At 45.8% G+C, this 18,684-nt stretch overlaps 1 protein-coding gene across 2 annotated transcripts in view; it reads right to left on the reverse strand.

The window, feature by feature from the left end:
• Positions 1–18,684, reverse strand: part of ADGRL3 (adhesion G protein-coupled receptor L3) — a 667,301-nt gene that overhangs the window by 545,007 nt on the left and 103,610 nt on the right. For both annotated transcript variants that reach the window (XM_064148522.1, XM_064148521.1), the window contains exon 2: positions 11,185–11,251. The gene's annotated coding sequence lies outside the window, so the exon portion shown is untranslated. The remainder of the gene's footprint in view (positions 1–11,184; positions 11,252–18,684) is intronic.

Raw genomic sequence — 18,684 nt, forward strand, 5'->3', positions numbered from 1 at the left:
TTAAAGCATGGCATTTGCAGCACTGCATCTGGGTCCATGATCACTCTGTCTTTTTAGAGAGACTACTGTAGAGAATGTGAAGGAGAATAAAAAAAAAACATACAAGGAAAAAAAAACAGATAAACAATCAAACAAATTAAAAAAAAAAACAACTATATGTAGACAAGCAACACCAAAGTAATAAACTTTATGTACTGCAAAGAATCATAGAACTGCTTCACCTGGAAAAGCCCTCTAAGATCATTGAGTCCAATCATCAACCCAACACTACCATGGCCATTAAACCATGTCCCAAAATGCCACATCCACACATTTCTTGAACACCTCCAGGAATGGTGACACCACCACCTCCCTGAGCAGCCTGTTCCAAACCCTGACTACTCTTTCAGGAAAGAAATGTGTTCTAATTGCTAACCTAAACCTCTCCTGGCACAATTTCAGTTGCCTTGAGCAACTTGGTCTAGTGAATGGTGTCCCTGTCTCTGTTGAGGGGGTTGGAACTAGATGATCTCGAAGGTCCTTTCCAACCTAAACTATGATATGTATGAATTCATTTAGATTCACTTAGTGAGATGTGCATGCTCCCATGTGAAACCACTGCTCATGGAAAGCCTTCCAGGAGGTTTAGCTCACACACATGTCACACCTAAAGCAGCTGGGTACTTTTCCAAGAAGCAGTGTGCTGCTGCAGTTCAAGGGATAAACTTCCTCCTATCCTAGATTTATTTAGTTTATAGCAGAGATCCCTCTTCAGATTGCAAACACATGGTCCAAGAGGAAGTTCCATCAGTCTGACACTTGACTAAGTTGTGGTAGTTACAAGGGGAGACAAAATGACTTTAAATGTGATTAGAGACTGGCCAGAATTCCTTCCTGTGGAGGCTTGCAGTGAGACAGCTGGCTGTTGAGTGGAGAGGAGGCACCAGCAGACCGCACACATCTCACACGAGGACACTATGACTAATGGGAGAAGCATCTCAGGACCACAGAATGGATTGAAGGTGGAAGAGTGGAGATATAGATGGGATATTAGGAAGGAATTATTTCCATTAAGGGCGGTGAGACACTGAAGCAGGTTTCCCAGGAGGGATGTAGATGCCCCCTCCCTGCAGCTATTCAAGACTAGGTTGGTCAGGGCCTTGAACAACCTGGTCTAGTGGGAGGTGTCACTGCCCATAGAAGGGGAAATTTGACCTAGATAATCTTTAAGATCCCTTCCAACCCAAACCATTCTAAGATTCTATGAAGCACAGGATGTAACAGTGCAGGATGGAGCACTGCTGGTCGTCAAGATCCTCTCAGGGTGAACAGTTAGGAGAAGTCACCTCAATGACAGCAAAGCCATGAACTCTGCATGTCTTGGAGCTGACCAAATCTCTTAGGACATTCATGTGGTCTATCCAGCTCAGACTCATTTTGAAAACCCAAGCTCCAGGTACTTCAGTAAGAAACCAAACGTGCAGAGTGTCCATACTCTTTCCATGTCTTCACCAGACCTCATGTTTTCAACTCCTGATGTAAATCAGTCACATACACCACTCACTTAGATACAAGAGGGGAGCCCTCAAGCCTCTTCCCACATCCTACAGCAAGGCTGCTTCTAGATATTGAAAGGAAAATGTTACACTAAGAATGAGATCTGGTGCTGTGAGATACCAGCAACTCTCACAACTCCCAGGGATTTTGCAACAGCCTTTTTGGTTTTGGTTTTCATTTTTTTTAAGGAAGCCATAACCAAATAGAAGTCTAGAGCCAGCATCCTCAAGTTTATCATCTCTGCTCCCTTGGCGCAGCAACACTGCTTAGAAAATGAGAGAATCATAGAACTGTTTCAGATGGAAAAAAACCCTTCAAAATCATCCAGTCCGACCATCAACCCAACACCACCATGGCCATTAAACCATGTCCCAAAATGCCAGGGCCACACAATTCCTGACCTCCAGGAATTGTAACTCCCTGCTCAGCCTGTTCCAATTCCTGACCACTCTTGTAGCAAAGAAATTTTTTCTCAACTCAGGTAGGGAGAAATGGCCACCCACAACCAAGGACTCTGCCCATGTACACACACTGCCAGCAGCAGAGCACCATGGATGCAATCAAACAGGTTAACCTGCAAGCTGGATATGTCCCCATCCGGCCACAGAGCTTCTTTACCCCTCCAGTCTGTCTCTTGCTGCTGCTTTCTAGCTGAAGCCTCTCTCTGCTCAGAAACATCCCTTCTGCCTCTTCAGCATGACTTAGGCTGATGCTCTGCACTTGTAGCCTTAATCTCTAGAGAGCTGGGATGAGATATTCAGAAGCACTTAGCGTTGACCTACCTCTGCTCCAAATCAGTCTGCTCATATTAGGTTAACTATATTTAACTTTGGCCATGTATATTTTGTCATAATAAACTTACCCCAAAGGAATGTTGCTGCTTTAAAACAAGATTACTTGATCTGTGACTACTTTTCTGTATCTCCATAAGGAATCTGATTTTCCAGTTCTGTGGAATGGTTTTTTGGAACTTATTGAATATTTAGTACTAGTTGAAGGGAGGTCAATGCAATTGCATCCTGCAGACTAAAAGGAAAGAGCCCCCCCCCCTAAATTCAGTGCTAGAGAAAGTGCTGTGCTGGAGACCTTAAGGCTCAATACTCCAAAAAGCTAGAGTTTAAAACTAGGAGCAATCTCAACCTAGCCAGAATGAGCTTTTTTTCCTCTGTACCATCCAGCTCTGTGCAGTCAGGACCCAAATATCAATATAGGCCTTTCTCTTTCACCTCCTCCCTTGTTTTTAACAAGACCTGCCAGGCAGTGAGTGTTTCTAAACAGTACAAGAAGTGAGTGTCAGCTGTCACCAGCTCTTTTCCAACACACAAACACTGGAGAATCACTTCTCAACTTAGTCCATACAGCAGCTCCAGAAAGACCAGGGTCATAGTTGGAGTTTGGGCCATGAAGTTCATACAACATAGAACTAAATGTACCCCTTACAGACCTGTTTGTCAAAATTTTGAGTATGTTGAACTTTCTTCTGCTGGATTTTCTCTTTTGGTATCTGTGTTCTTTAACTGAATTCATAATTGGCCTATCTGACTGATTGACAGTGAAGGTGAAGGAACAGCCTGTTAGTCTTGACTGCTGAGGTAATGAATAGAGAAGCTGACATGTTAAATTTCCTCTCCTTCCAATTGAAATTATAAATTATAGACTTCTGGTACATTATCATAATACCAAGTTCATCATAAAAATAGAATGGTTCCTTGGGGGTGTATTTATAGTGGAGGGGAAAAATACATACCTAATGCTGTACTTAGCATATCTTCATATTTTAATATCACTGGACTGATTGTTCCCATTTTTTCCCCTTATTTTTGGAAATTAAGAAGCAGTAGCAGATCATCTTAGGTTGTACAAAAAGTCCCCTTTGTTCCCTCAGCAGGACATTCTGGAATTTTCAAAAGCTGTCTGTAATTTAATGTTCCCTCTCTCTCTCCCTACAGCTGCTTAGAATCAGAGAGTCATAGAGATGTTTGGTTGGAAAAGACCTTTCAGATCATCCAGTCAAACCATTCTCTAACTCCAGCACTATGGTGCTAAACCATGGCCCTCAGCACCACACCTCCACCTCTTTGAAAAACATCCAGGGATGGGCATTCCAGCAACAGCCACTTTTGTCTGAGTCTCTACAAACTGCAGAAAGTGGAACCAACATCTGAAGAATTCTCAAGGAACTAAAGTGTCCACCTCATAAAAACCCCTTAACCTTCATGCCTAAGCAAACATCTTCCGTGAAACAAACCACTGTGTTCAAATTAATCATCATGTCTGAGAGCAACAAACCACAGGGAGATGCCTCCAGCCAGACACACTGCATTGAAACTCTCCAATCTATTTTGCATGGGAGGGAGGGCAGAAAGCTCTTTAAAACTTTTGTCTAAATTAGACTTGATTCAAATCATGCTAGCACAAAACCTCAAGGCCCAACTCCTAACAGAGGTGCAACTGACTGTTGAAGTGCTGAAGAGATGAACATGCTCTGCGTGGTGGGGTGCAAAAAGAAAGGGGTGCTGAGGAAATGTGTGCTTGTGGCCCAGAAGGCAACTATGTCCTGGGTTCCATCAAAAGAAATGTGACAAGCAGGATGACAGAGAGGATTCTGTTCCTCTGCTTTGCTCTGGTGAGACCTTACCTGGAACGCTTTGTCCAATTCTGGGACCCCCAACACAAGAGGCCCCGTCCCTGGAGGTGTTTAAGGCCAGGCTGGACAGGGCTCTGACCAGCCTGCTCTAGGGTAGGGTGTCCCTGGCCATGGCAGGGGGCATTGGAACTAGATGATCCTTGTCGTCCCCTTCCAAACCTGACTGATTCTACGATTCTATGATTCTATGAGGGACATGGAATTGTTTGAGCTGGTCCTGAGGAGACCATAAAGATGGTCAGAGGGCTAGACAATCTCCCCTAGATGCACAGACTGAGAGAGCTGGGGCTGTTGAGCCTGGAGAAGAGAAAGCTGCAGGTTTCCTGTAGCCCACTTCACATATTGGAAGGCTGCTAGAAGGTCTCCCTGGATCACGGGATATTAGGGGTTGGAAGGGACCTCCAGAGATCATCAAGTCCAACCCCCTTGGTTCCTGCTCTGGTCCTGCCTCCATGTCTGGAGGCTTTCAAGGTCTGTCTGGATGTGTTCCTGTCTGATCTGCTTTAGGTGGCTGCTCTGGCAGGGGAGCTGGACTCGATGATCTTCAGAGGTCCCTCCCAACCCCTACCATTTTATGATTCTGTGATTCTGTAACACAGTGCTGCACAATGTTCTCTTCAGTCTACACCATTTCATATCAGGAACATCTAATATTTATTGTTATTATTGATTCCACCTAAGTGTCAGGTGTAAAACAGATGGAGCAATGCAGAAATAAACTCTGGCCCATCTGCCTTTTAGCCATGTTCTTCAGATGGGTTCATCTCCACCCTCCAAAGCCTGACCCAATGAACCAAATCTACTCTTCCAACCTGTGTGCTATAATCCAGCTTTGCAAAACCCATCAATTTACAAGCCTTGGCATCAAAACGAGCCCAAGAGATGGAAGCAGCAACCTGAGACAATACTCCCCAGGAATTAGATTTTGTAAACAAACATTTCAGCTAATTGCATTCTTGTTCTTAGTGCAATGAAGGCCCCATTTAGCTGAAGCATTTGTCTATGGAGTTTAGTTTCTTCCATTTAATGAAGGCTGCTCCTGCTCTAGCCTCGGCTGGTATATCATCAGGATCAACATGAAATGCTAATGGAGAAAGATGCTTAATATCATTTCAAGTGTTTAAGCTACAACCACAGCTATTAAAGCAAATCTATTTTACCTGTTCCTCCTCAGGCTTCCCAGTGAGACAGATTTAAAAGTTTCCATGGGGAGAAGTGATTCATAACTGGCTGTGCAGAGCAGAGAAGAAAGCCTCTCACCGTTAATTACAGGCAGTGTTTGCCGAACCGAAGCCGGTCGTTCTGCCAGCACAACACATAATTAGCCAGGCTCCTTTGATTTTGTCACCTGCACAAATTAGTTCACTTCTTTAAAAAGCAAGGTGGCTGCTTCCAGCAGGAAGGAGAACCCGGCCAGCCAGCTAGGAAAATAAAGCTTCAAAGAATCCTAGAATTGTTTGGGTTGGAAAAGACCTCTTAAGATCAGCGAGCCCAAACGTCAACCTAAGAGCACCACGCCCATCATACCATGTCCCAGAGTGCCATGTCCACAGCTTTCTTGAACACTTCCAGGGGTGTTGACTCTGCCACCTCCCTGGGCAGCCTGTTCCACTGCCTGATCGCTCTTGCAGGAAGGAAATTTTTCCTGACCTCCAACCTAAACTTCCTCTGGCACAATTTCAGGCCATTTCCTCTCCTATCACCTAATATTGGGGTGAAAAGGCCAACCCTCACCTCACTGCACCCTCATTTCAGGGGGTTGTAGGGAGCAATGAGATCTCCCCGCAGCCTCCTCTTCTCCACACTAAACAATCCTAGCTGCCTCAGCTGTTGTAGCCCAGAGCTAAGAAACCCAGCAGGTTCCCCAGCTGTCAGTCCCCTTGCTGGCTCAGTACAGAGCCAGTGCTGCTCACTGAGGTATCCTCACACATGAGACTTTGCAGTGTGCCCATGTAAGACAGTTGCCACACTGCTGTGAATCTAGGTCTCTGCAGTGAGAAAAGTTTCCTCACCTTCTAACCTTCCCATTGCCAAGATATAACACAGGACACAGTCGCACTTCCCAGGAGGATGCTTCCCACTCCCTGTTTCCATAGACCAACACCTGTAGGCTCAGCCCTATCTGGCACTGCTGCACGGTGTTTTGGGGACAGCAAGGAAGCAGCAGAAGGGGATGATACATTCTACTAGATGCTGGTCTTCACCCATCCAGATTCACAGACTGATATTGAACGTTTCCAGGGACAGGGCCTCAATCACATCCCTGGGCAACCTGTTCCAGTATTTCACCACTCCCACTGCAAAGAACTTTTGACCCTTCCAGGCTTCCTATAGGACACTTTCAGGTATTGAACACCCTCAGAAACCATCTGCATTTCAGAGCAGTCTAGTTTACTCCTTCCCATGTCTCCAATTGCCCCTTAGCCTCTTTAAGGAGCACTTTCTCCCCAGAGGTTTTCAGTTGTGGACACACCTGCCAAGATGCTGCTTTTGAACCAATCACCCCACATAATACCACCAAGAGCCCATGGCAGTCACCAGATGGAGCTACCCTTGGAAAGGCTGAAGTTGTGCAGGGGCAGATTTCCCAAGGCCACTGGTTGTGCACGTAAATTCTGAAGGGCATTAACGGCATTGCTGACACACGCCGACAGCCAGCCCAGCTCCGGGAAGGGAATCAGCAGCAGCCACTGCCTGAATAATTGATGTGCTTTTACTCTGCCCCATGGCCCAGTTATTATATTGCTCACTCTCTTCAACTGCCTGTGGTTTCCAAATTAATTAGAAATCTTAATGTCATGGCCAGCCAGTTAGATCAAAAAAGGCACTGGGAACAAAGGAAAAGAGAGCTTCTCCTGCCCTTCAGCCTTGGGATCTCCTACTTGGGTCTGGACAGACAGGGAATAAAAGTGCAGTCTTTTCCATTTCTGCATGAAGGATATGATTTAATGCCCACGTTGGTCTTATACTGAAGGTTGGACTCGATGATCTTGGAGGTCTTTTGCAGCCAAAATAGTTCTATAGGGGGAATGGATTGAAGCTTCAAGACAGGAGATTCAGAGGGGCGATTAGGAAGAAATTCTTTCCAGTGTGGGTGGTGAAACACTGGAACAAGATGCTCAGAGAGGTTGTGAATGCCTCCCTCCCTGGAGATGTTCAAGGCCAGGTTGGACAAGTTGAGTAACCTGTTCTAGTGGAAAGTGTCCCTGTCTATGGTGGGAGTGTTGGAACTAGATGATCTTTAAGGTCTCGACCCAAATCACTCTATGATTCTTACTGATGCTACCAGCAGCACAGCATGATACCCACTCCACCTACCAAAGAGTCCCCATTTCAGGGGGTGAACATCTCCCACCAAGGTCACATCTCCCCTAAAATGGAGCAAAGCCCTTCCCAGAGGAGCAGCAAACAACTCTTCAGACCAAGGAAACGTCTGGCATGTCCCTAGCACAGCCCTTGTAACCTGGTGTCACACAGTACTAAGTGACCTGGAGGAAACAGAGGGCTCCCTGCTATCCTGCTCTTGCAGTCATCCATATGAGGAAAGGCTGAGAGAGCTGCATTTGTTCAGCCCAGAGAAGAGAAGGCTTAGGGGACACCTTGTCACCATGGACCAGGACATAAAGCACAGCTACCAGGAGGATGGAGACTCCCTTTGTACAAGGAGTCCCAAGGAAAAGACAAGGGGTGATGGTGACAAATTACTCTTGGGTACATTCCCATTGGAGTCCAGAAGAAAGTATTTCCCCATGAGCAGAGTCAGATGCTGGAAGTGGGGGATTCCCCTCCTTTGGACAAGTTGAACACTCATGTTTACAGGGTACTGGGCTAACTCATCTCAACTCTACTGTTACCTAGAAAGGTTGGACCAGATGATTCTTGAAGTCCCTTCCAACCTGGCATTCTGTGATTCATTGCCAAAGAGCACTCTGGGATCCCTTTCACAGGCTGGGGAAAAAAGAAATGCATGCAGGCAGCTGCTGTGGGAGAGCAGGAGAAGCTGATGGAAATAACACATTGATCAGATGTAACAACCTGAGAGGCTATTTCTTGGTGGAGCACACAGCCTTATCTACCCACAATGCTGCTTATGCCTGAACTTTAAAACAATCTCTGCAGCGTTTAAGAAATCCACTGGGAATAATTCCCCTGTTTGAGCCACATCACATTAAAATGCAGGTAGCTTGGTTCTGAGTCCTTGGAAAGCACTTAGCCATGATGAATCTGGAGGTATTTTTAGTTTATTACTTACTAAAAGATTTTTTTTTTAAAAAGAAAATCACTTTACAACTCTATCAAAAAGTAGAAATAAATCTGAATGATTTGATTTGCTGAGATAACTTTAAATTGCACATAACTTAGATTATTATTGCTCTGGGGAGACCTTCTAGTGGCCTTTCAGTACATGAAGAGGGCTACAAGTAAGCTGGGGAGGGACTTTTCACAAGGGCTTGTAGTGATAGGATGAGAGGCAAGAGCTTTGTACTGGAAGAGGGGAGGTTGAGACTGGAGATTAGGAAGAAGTTCTTTCCAGTGAAGGTGGTGAGACACTGGAACAGCTTGCTTGGGGAGGTTGAGGATGCTCCTTCCCTAGAGATGTTCAAGACAAGGTTGGATAGATCTTTGAGCAACCTGGTCTAGTGGAAGGTGTCTCTGCCTATGGTGGGAGGATTGCAGATAGATGATCTTTAAGGTCCCATCCAACTCAAACCATTCTATGAGTCTATGAATCTATGATTCTCATAGCAATCAGTTATGAGAACAGGGCAGTTATGAACAATGCAGGACAGATTCTTTCTTACACATCAGTATGTAGAGGGTGGCCACCAGGAGGATGGAGACTTCAATTTTACAACAAGCTACATGGAAAAGACAAGGAGTGATGAGGACCCATCTCTGGTGGGGAAATTCCCAGTGGACTCCAAGAGAATATGTTTCCCCATGAGAAGAGCTGGACACTGGAATCATCTCTCAAGGGAAGCAGTGGAGTCCCCTACATTGGACACCTTTAAGACTCAGCCTGACAGAGTGCTAGGCCAGCTCATTTCAACTCTGTTTTTATCTAGAATGGTTGGACCAAATGATCCTCGGGGTCCCTTCCAACCTGACATTCTGTGATTCTGCGTGATTCTTTCTCTTTGCCAGCACCTTTTCTCTAACTGCAACCTGTAGGACCTTGAAGAGGAGAGAGATATAAACCAACATTCCATTATTGCCCTGGGAAAACTTCAGGGTTTAAAAGAACTGCCTTTTTCAATCTGTCTTTTGACATGGACAAACCAAACTAGTGTGACCAGAGAAGTGATCTCTCTGTACTCAGCGCTGCTGAGGGCTCTTGACCACAAGTTCTACAAGGAGTGGCTGAGGGAGCTGGGTTGTTCAGCCAGGAGAAGAGAGGGCTGAGAAGACACCTTATCCTTCTCTACAACTCCCCAAAAGGAGGCTGGAATGAGGTGGGAGTTGGTCTCTTCTCACTATTAACAAGTGCTAGAAAGAGAAGAAATGGCCTCAAGTTGCATTAGAGGAAACTTAGGTTGGACATTAGAAGAAACCTCTCCACTGAAAGGGTTCTCAAAGACTGGAACAGGCTTTCCAGGTAGGTGGTTGAATCCCCCATCCCTGGAAGTGTTTCAAAGAGGCAGAGCTGTGGTGCTGGGGAGCATGCAGCTCCTGCCTTGGTAGAGTTAAATAATGGTTGAACTGAATGACCTGAAAGGGCTTTTCAAAAAAAAAAAGAATTTCATGATTCTATGATTTTCACTTTCTTTTTGCATCTTTGTATTAAATCTCACTATTCCTGCTTTGCTGTCCTCAAATCCTCATACCTTCCCACTGTTTCCCTTTGGTCTCCATACTGAGGCATCTACAGACATCTCTTCTTTCCCGGAGGTTATTTATCAGTTATTGTAACAAACAATTTTAAGGCTTAGCTCATGTAGGCTCCTCTGTGTTATCTGCAGTAATAACCAAGTCATGTACAAGGTTTTAACACAGATGTGGGGGTCCTGATCACTCCACACTACTGGAAGCATCTACTAGCTGAAGCAGGACCACTACTCTTCATTGTGGCCATGCCCTGCTTGCACAACTGCCCCATCACTTGTCTCCAGAACAGATCAGCTAGCTGAAGCAGGACCACCACTCTTCCCATGACCCCCTTGCCCAAGTGTCTCTAGAAAGGAGCAAAGTGTAAAACCACAGGAGGTCCCAGAGGGGTGCTCTTCTGCCAGCCTTGGCAAGAAGGTGGAAGGAAATGCAGGAGATGGCAGCAGTATAGAGCAGCAGCACAGCTCCCTTCCTCATTGCTTTTCAGAGCTGAGTCTTTCAAGATGCAGCCCCTGGCAAAGTTGCTCATGAAAGTTTGATGAACAGCATTTTGTTCAACACCAGCAAGTGAGCCCCAGCCCTGTTGAGCTGTATTGCCCAAGCAAAATGTCACGACCCAAGAGGATCAAGAGGCTCAATTGCAAGTGGCAAGCTCACAGGCAGCAGAGGAGCTCCTGACCTCTGGAGCAAGGTGCACCACCCTACAAGCTACTCAGTCACTGAAACATGAGGAGTAACCCTGATGTAACTCAGCTTCCTTCCATGCTCATGCACTGTGCTGACAGGCTGCAGGGAAGCCCACATCCTTTCCCACTGCATTGAAACCTTAATTGCTGTATTTTTTTCCTTCCTCTTTTACCTTTTTCACTTTTACATCCACTGAAGAACAAAATCACAGTGTGCTACTGCCTACCATTTTACTTCAGCATTTTCATGCTTTGCTGCTTTTGGTCCCTTACTCCCTTTCCAGAAAGGAATATTCTCTCAAGAAACAACCATGCCTGCATAACTGAAATGCAGAAAGTACCCCAAAATATATACAGATGCATCCACAAATACACGAACCCCATATGCAGAGAGGATGCTGCAGGCTTACACAACATGATCAGGTTGAGCAGCTTTAGTATTTTAGCACAGTTAATAAATGAAACCAGACACTATGGTCCAGTAATTACCTTTCCTTGTTCTTCAGGTGCTAAAAATCCACACACTGTTTCTTGCAGAGTACCAAATTCAGCATTTCTGGAAACAAAGAGAAAAAGAGGAAAAATAAATTAAAGAAAAAAAAAAAACAAACAAAAAAACATTTCTACTTCTCTCTTAGGAACTTATTAGGCACTCATGAACTTTCTGCTATGTATGCACTAGAGGATACTGCAATGAACAACTGGTTTTGCTCAGCAGATCACAGAATCGTAGAGTGTTAGGGTTTGAAGGGATCTCAAAAGATTATCCAGTCCAACTCTCCTGCCAGAGCAGGATACTTGAACATCTTGAATACTGTGTTCAGTTTTGGGCTCCCCAGTTGAAGAGGGACAGGGATCTGCTGGAGAGGGTCCAGTGGAGGGCTAGGAGGATGATTAAGGGACAGGAGGGCATGGCTTGTGAGGAGAGGCTGAGGGACCTGGGGCTTTTTAGTCTGGAGAAAGAAGACTTAGAGGGGATTTGATAAATGTTTATTAAGTATCTGAAGGCTGGCCAGGAAGGGGGTGGGGGGGACAGGCTCTGCTCACTTGCTGCCTGTGATAGGACAAGGAGCAACGGGTGTAATTTGCAGCAAAAGAGGTTCTGCCTCAACACAAGGGGGAACTTCTTTACTGTAAGGGTCACAGAGCACTGGAACAGGTTCCCCAGGGAGGTTGTGGAGTCTCCTTCTCTGGAGACTATCAAGGCCTGTCTGGATGTGTTCCTCTGTGATCTGTGTTAGATAGCATTGTCCTGCTCTGGCAGGGGGGTTGGACTCAGTGATCTCCTTGGGTCCCTTCCAACCCCTAATATCCTGTGATCCTGTGTTCACCCAGGGCAGGTCACACAGGAATGCATTCAGGTGGGCTTTGAAAATCTCCAGAGAAGTAGACTTCGGAATCTCTCTGGGCAGCCTGCTCCAGGGTCCAGCAGCCTCACAGTGAAAAAGTTTTTACTTATGTCCACGTGGAACCTCCTCTGCTGCAGGTTGGCTCCATCCTTCTGACTCTGCCCTCCTCTTCTCCAAGCTAAAGAGACCCAGTTTCCTCAGAAGGGAGATGTTCCACTGCCCTATCAGCAGATCTGATTTCAGAAGCCTGTAAGAAGTTTTAATCTCGATATGGGAAGACAACCCCAGCATAAAATCAGCAATGGCTGCCTGAAAAATCAGTGCAAGCTACCAGAGCCAGTTGTAAAGACAACCTTGGAGATACAAGCAATTAGGGCATGTGCTGGAAAGCAGCTTCACAAAGAAAGACCTCAGAGTCCTAGAGGACAAGAAGTTATCCATTGGACAGCAATGTGCCTGTGTGGCCAAGAAGGCCAATGGTCTCCGGGGGTGCATTAAGAAGAGTGTGGTCAGCAGGTCAAGGGAGGTTCTCCACCCCCTCTACTCTCCCCTAGTGAGACGACATCTGGAAAAATGTGTCCAGTTCTGGGCTTCCCACTTCTAGAGGGATAGGTATAGACCAGAGACTATCTAACAGAGGCTACAAGGGTGACAAAAGGGCTGGAACATCTGTGTGATGCAGGATGGAGCACCTCTCCTATGAGGACATGCTGAGACAGTTGGCATTTTTCAGTTTGGAGAAGAGAAGGCACCAAGATGACCTTGTTGTGGCCTTTCAATATCTGAAGGGGGATACAAGAAAGCTGGTGAGGGACTTTTTAGGGTGATGAGTAGTGATAGGACTAGAGGAAATGGATCCTAGCTAGAGGACTTTAGACGTTAGGAAGACGTTCTTCACGGTAAGGGTGGTGAACTGGCTGCCCAGGGAGGTGGGTGCAGGCCCCATCCTTGGACGTTTTTATGGCCAGGCTGGATGTGGCTCTAGGCAACCTGATTTAGTGAAAGGTGTCCCTGCCCATGGCAGAGGGATTGGAATTAGATGATCTTCGAGGTCACCTTCCAACTCTGACAATTCTGTGATTCTGTGAAGGGCTGAGAGACCTGGGGCTGTTTAGCCTGGAGAAGACTGAGAGGAGATCTTATGAATGTTTATAGATATCTGAAGCATGAGTTTCAATAAGGGGCCAGGCTCTTTTCAGTAGTGTCCTGTGACAGGACAAGGGCCAGTGGATACAAACTGGAACACAGGAAACTCCACCTCAACGTGAGGAGAAACTTCTTTACTGTGAAGGTTAAGGAGTCCTGAACCAGGCTATCCAGAGAAGTGGTAGTTTCCTTCTCTGGAGACTTCCAGGATTCATCTGGATGTGTTCCTGTGTGACTTTCTCTAGATGATCCTGCTTTGGCAGGGGATTGGACTAAGTGATCTCCAGACATCACTTCCACCCCTACCCTTCTCTGCGTCTATGACTCTCTGATGTGCAGGTACAAGAGTATCTTTTCACCATCACAGACTCCACTGTGATCTGCTTAAACTATTGTTACAGAAAAGGATTTACCAGAGAGCTTTAGAAGTTGTTGCAGCAGAATAACAAAGAAATCTCAACTTTGAAAGGAATGTAAAATGAATTACGATCCCAGGATATTATTTCCTGTTCCACAGCAGTTACATTTTAGATTTCCTCCATTCTCTTAAATCCTCAGTGGTGTTTTTTTTTCTAACTGTAGTCTTAGATGCTAAATGGAACATGAATTGACAAAAGCATGGATCCAGGTCAGCCTCCTGGAAGGGATGGGTTTAGTAGGATTAATCACACACAAAAAATTGCTCCTCACAGGTAAGACTGCTGCAGATGAAACTTGAGCGGGAGTTCTGTTTGTCAGAGTCAAGCTGGTTGGTAGAGGCCCCCTAGATCCCATCCCATTCAACTGAACAATTAGAAAATACAAAAAAAGGACTGTAAGGGAACCAGGAACAAGTCCTCCTGCCTGAATTTTCCTTCCAACAGTAACTATGAGCCTAGCCTGTCTTCTACAGCCACCCTGCAGGGAAGAGCTCAGGTTATTTCATTGGGAGGAAGTGTATTAAAGTGAAAGAAAGAAAATAAAGCCTGACTAAAATAGGGTCAAATATTCAACTGGAGCCAGTTGCTCCAGTTGCAGTGGTGGGGTGTTAAGCCTCTCAGACTATAGCACAGCTTTTCCCCAGCTCCTGTGGTCCCACATTCTCAAAAATCCTCTACTCACAGAAATTTGAAAGTGGTCCTTAGTCTCTGCTTGATTCAGAGCCTTCTAAATTTGATCTCTGATGCTGAAAGTGTCAATTTTCACCTCAGTTCTACGCACTCCTTAGCAGGTACTGCCCTGAGTACATGAAAAGAAGGAGGCTGAGGCATTGGTCCCCAATGCATAATTCATCTTATTTATGTACTACAGGAGCAATCACTTGCATTCGGCAACCTTGGAAGTCAGACAAGTAAATTAAAACTTAAAACAAGCTTGGAGAGCCCAGCACACATGCTGCTTTTGGAGTGATTTCTCTCTATTAGGTAAGTATGGATGCTCTGGAAGAAAAAAAGAGACCTATTTCAGGTCAACTGTCAGCAAAATTGCCTCTGTAAGCAATAAACAAGGTTGGGACCATCTAAGAAATGTACAGGCAAACAAGGTAGAACTAGCTATTATTTCTCACTGTACACAGTTAAAAGTCTCCAGATGTTACCTGTTCCAGCCTTGGATTTTGATCAAATCTATTGCTTAAGTAGGAAAAAACAAATGCTTTTACAAGTGAAGAGTAGAGCAGGCAACACCTCATGAGGGCATACATAGACTTTGTTTCTAGGATAAACTGCAGTTTGTTTAGACTTGTGTTTTATAGCACAACCTCCACCTGGTTCCAAGAAGCTGTGGGAGAATAACTCTCACTTGATGGCAGCAGCATAGAGCAGAGAGGTGGTGGTTTGCCTCTTCTGAAAGAGGTAATGTTATTTTTTACCCCACTGCCTCACAATGGGGTTTTTTCAGATGAAATTAAAACAGGATCTTCATTCCACTTCTGATAGCCCAGATTTCACTTCTGCTTGGAGCGTAAAAGACCTTAGAGACAGCACCACATCCAGTGGTTTATGGCTCTTCTGTGCTGTTTTAGGATTCAGCACATGCTCTCCTCTCAACTCACCTTTATTTTATCCTAATGTGAGTGTACTGACTGGGAAATCTTTCTTGCTTTCCCTCCCCAGATGCCAAATGGATGACCTTGAGCTGGCCTCCACCATGTGCTATTTCCATGCAGATTTCAAAGGTAGTTTGGGGAATTCGTGTTCTTATTACAATAAGAATGGAACAACGCAGGGATTCCTGCACAGCACAGATCCTGGGAAATGCCTGCTAGAAAGGCAGAGCTCACAGGCAGCGGCTGCACTGCGGGAGCTACAGGGATTGGCATTGGCCCTGAAAGGCAGAACAAACACACTAAAGAAAGAGCCACTGCTGTCCCTCTGACTACTCTGAATGCTCACAGCAGTGCAGTGCCTGCCCCACACACATGGGAAGCTCTTTTTTCATTTTCTTTTACTGGTTTCCACACCACTTATCATAGACTTATACAACTGTTTGGGTTGGAAAAGATGTCTAAGACCATCGAGCCCAAGCATCAACATAAGATCACCGAGGCTATTAAACCATGTGCCCCAAAGTGCTGTGCCCACACATTTCTTGAGCACCTCCAGCCATGGTGATTCCACAACCTCCCTGGGCAGCCTGTTCCAATCCCTGCCCGCTCCTGCAGGAAAGAATCTTTTCCTAACTCCAATCTAAATCATCCCCTGGTACAAATTCAGGCCATTCCCTCTCCTGTTACCTGATACTAGGGAGAGGAGACCAACCCCCATTTCACTGCAACCTCCTTTCAGGGAATTGTAGAGAGCAATGAGGTCTCCTCTCAGCCTCATTTTCTGCAGACTAAACACACCCAGCTCCTTCAGCTGCTCCTTACCAGACCTATTCTGCAGATCCTTCACCAGCTTTGTTGCCCTTCTCTGGACATGCTCCAGCACCTCAATGTACTCCTTGTAAGTGAGGGCTCAAAGTGAACCCAGGGCTCAAGGTGTGGCCTCACCACTGCTGAGTCCAGAGGGACAAACTCTTCCCCACTACTACTGGCCATGCTATTGCTTATCCAGGCCAGGATGTTGTCACCTTTTTGGCCACCTAAGCACACTATTGGCTTATCTTCATTCAGATCCTGTTCTGCCAGGCAGCTTTGCAGACACTGGCTAACCTGCTCCCCTCTGAAACTTCCACTATTCCTCAGAAAGTATTTGTAGTTTCTTATCCAGTTCTTCCCCAGTTGTACTCTGCCTGGACGACTTAACAACTGTTGTCAGTCAGGATGCTGAGGGAGAGGGGAAATATTTTTCTCTGTGTGTGTGCATCTCTACATTAGCCTGTAGAACTACCTGCAGGGATGCCTAACATGAGTGCTAGAACACAGCTAAGATGACTGCTGGCTTCTGCACAGCTAAGTGGCAGCACAGCCTTGAACAACTCTAGGCAGGGGGCATCTGCAACCTCTGGACAGCTTGTTCCTGTGTCTCATCACCCTCACTGTAAAAAATTTCTTCCTCACCCACCAAGAGAGGATGGCTCACCCTGGAGTAGCTGTCCTCAATGCAAAAAGTCAGTTGGTCCAGCTTCACAAGAGAAGGACCCACACAAAACCTCACACAGGTTTAGGCAATTTGCAGGAAGCCTGTGGAAAAGCCTTGTTGAAAGACTGCACCATGCTCCTCGTTCCTTGCTCTGTTCCAGTGGAGAAGTGAGCACGTGGTGTGGTGCTGTTGGAGATGAAATCCCATATGGAGCAGCAGAGCAGCACTCTTAGGCATCAGCATCTCTGCATCAGCCCCACAAAATCAAATCAGCAACTTTCACCTACAGTGACTTAATTAACACGCACCCTACAGATCTCTGCAAATCCCACATATTGCCATTGCCATTACCAAGCTCTTCTGATGAAAGTGATTAAAGCTAACAATTATAATTTGTGTTAGAGATGCCCCTAGAGGCTTTGGCTAGGCTCAGACTTCATTGTTCGCAGAACATAAGGCAGAAAAAGCTCTCTCCTGAAGAGCTCGTACTCCAAGACGGCAAGGCAAGCAAGGAACAGCAGGGGAAAAAAGCATGCAGACATAAAACACTTGCTCAAGGTCGAACAGCAGACCACTAACAGAGCTAGAACAAAACCCACCTCCTCTGAGGAGCACTTGGAGGCTGTGCTGACTCTCCAGTACTAAGCTGATCAACTAACACACTATACAGAATCACAGAACTGTTTTGGTTAGAAAACACTTTTGAGATCAAGTCCAACCATTTTCTAACTCTGCCAAGGCTGGTGCTAAACTATGGCACTCAGAACCATGTATCTATCTCTTTGAAACTCCTCCAGGGATGGGGATTCAACCACCTCTCTGGGGAGCCTGCTACAGGCTTTGAGAACCCCTTCAGTGAATCACAGAATCATAAAATCACAGAATCAACCAGGTTGGAAGAGACCTGCAAGATCATCCAGTCCAACCTATCTCCCAGCCCTATCCAGTCAAATAGGCCTTGGCACTAAGTGTCTCATCCAGGCTTTTTTCAAACACCTCCAGGGACGGTGACTCCACCACCTCCCTGGGCAGCCCATTCCAATGCCAATCACTTTTTTTCTGGGAAGAACTTCCTCCTAAAATACATATTTGTATTTCTTTCTCCCTTCTCTAAATTGCTAATTTTAAGTGAAGAGGTTTCTTCTAATATCCAGACTAAACCTTTCCTGGTGGAACTTGAGGCCATTTCCTCCCTTCCTACTACTCATTAGTAGAATTGTAGAATCAGTCAGGGTTGGAAGGGACCACAAGGATCATAGAATCATAGAATCAACCAGGTTGGAAGAGACCTCCAAGATCATCCAGTCCAACCTAGCACCCAGCCCTAGCCACTCAACTAGACCATGGCACTAAGTGCCTCAGACAGGCTTTTTTTGAACACTTAGAATCATAGAATCAACCAGGTTGGAAGAGACCTCCAAGATCATCCAGTCCAATCTAGTTCAAACCCCCCTGCCATGGACACGGACACCCCACCCTAGATCAGTAGTAGGGAGGAAAGACCACCACCCATCTCACTCCAACCTCCTTTCAGGGAGCTGTAGAGAGCAATGAGGTCTCCTCTCAGCCTCCTCTTCTCGAGACTAAACAATCCTGGTTCTTTTAGCTGCTCCTCACCAGACCTGTTCTCCAGGCCTTTCGCCAGCTCCATTGCCCTTCTCTGGTCACGTTCCAGGACCTCACTGTCTCCCTTGTACTAAGATCAAGAGCAGATGAAGCAGTTGGTAGTGTTCCTTGCTGCCCTTCGTTTGATCAGGTATTTTTGTGGTGAGACTCCCAGCCGAGCCAGCCATGCCAGCCAGAGTTACCTTCTCTTCCCCTTGCAAAGAAAGGCTTCCCATCCATTTTGATTTTTTTGTGCTCACTACTGACAAATCGATCCCCTCTCACTTTTTTTTTATTCTTCCATCAATGCTTTCAACAAAGAGTGATGGCTCAAGCGCCCTTCTCCACCTTGTACTCCCAATTTTTTTCCAGAATGGACAGTCTCC

Source organism: Pogoniulus pusillus, chromosome 9, assembly GCF_015220805.1.
Source record: "Pogoniulus pusillus isolate bPogPus1 chromosome 9, bPogPus1.pri, whole genome shotgun sequence".
In the NCBI taxonomy this organism is placed as follows: domain Eukaryota; kingdom Metazoa; phylum Chordata; class Aves; order Piciformes; family Lybiidae; genus Pogoniulus; species Pogoniulus pusillus.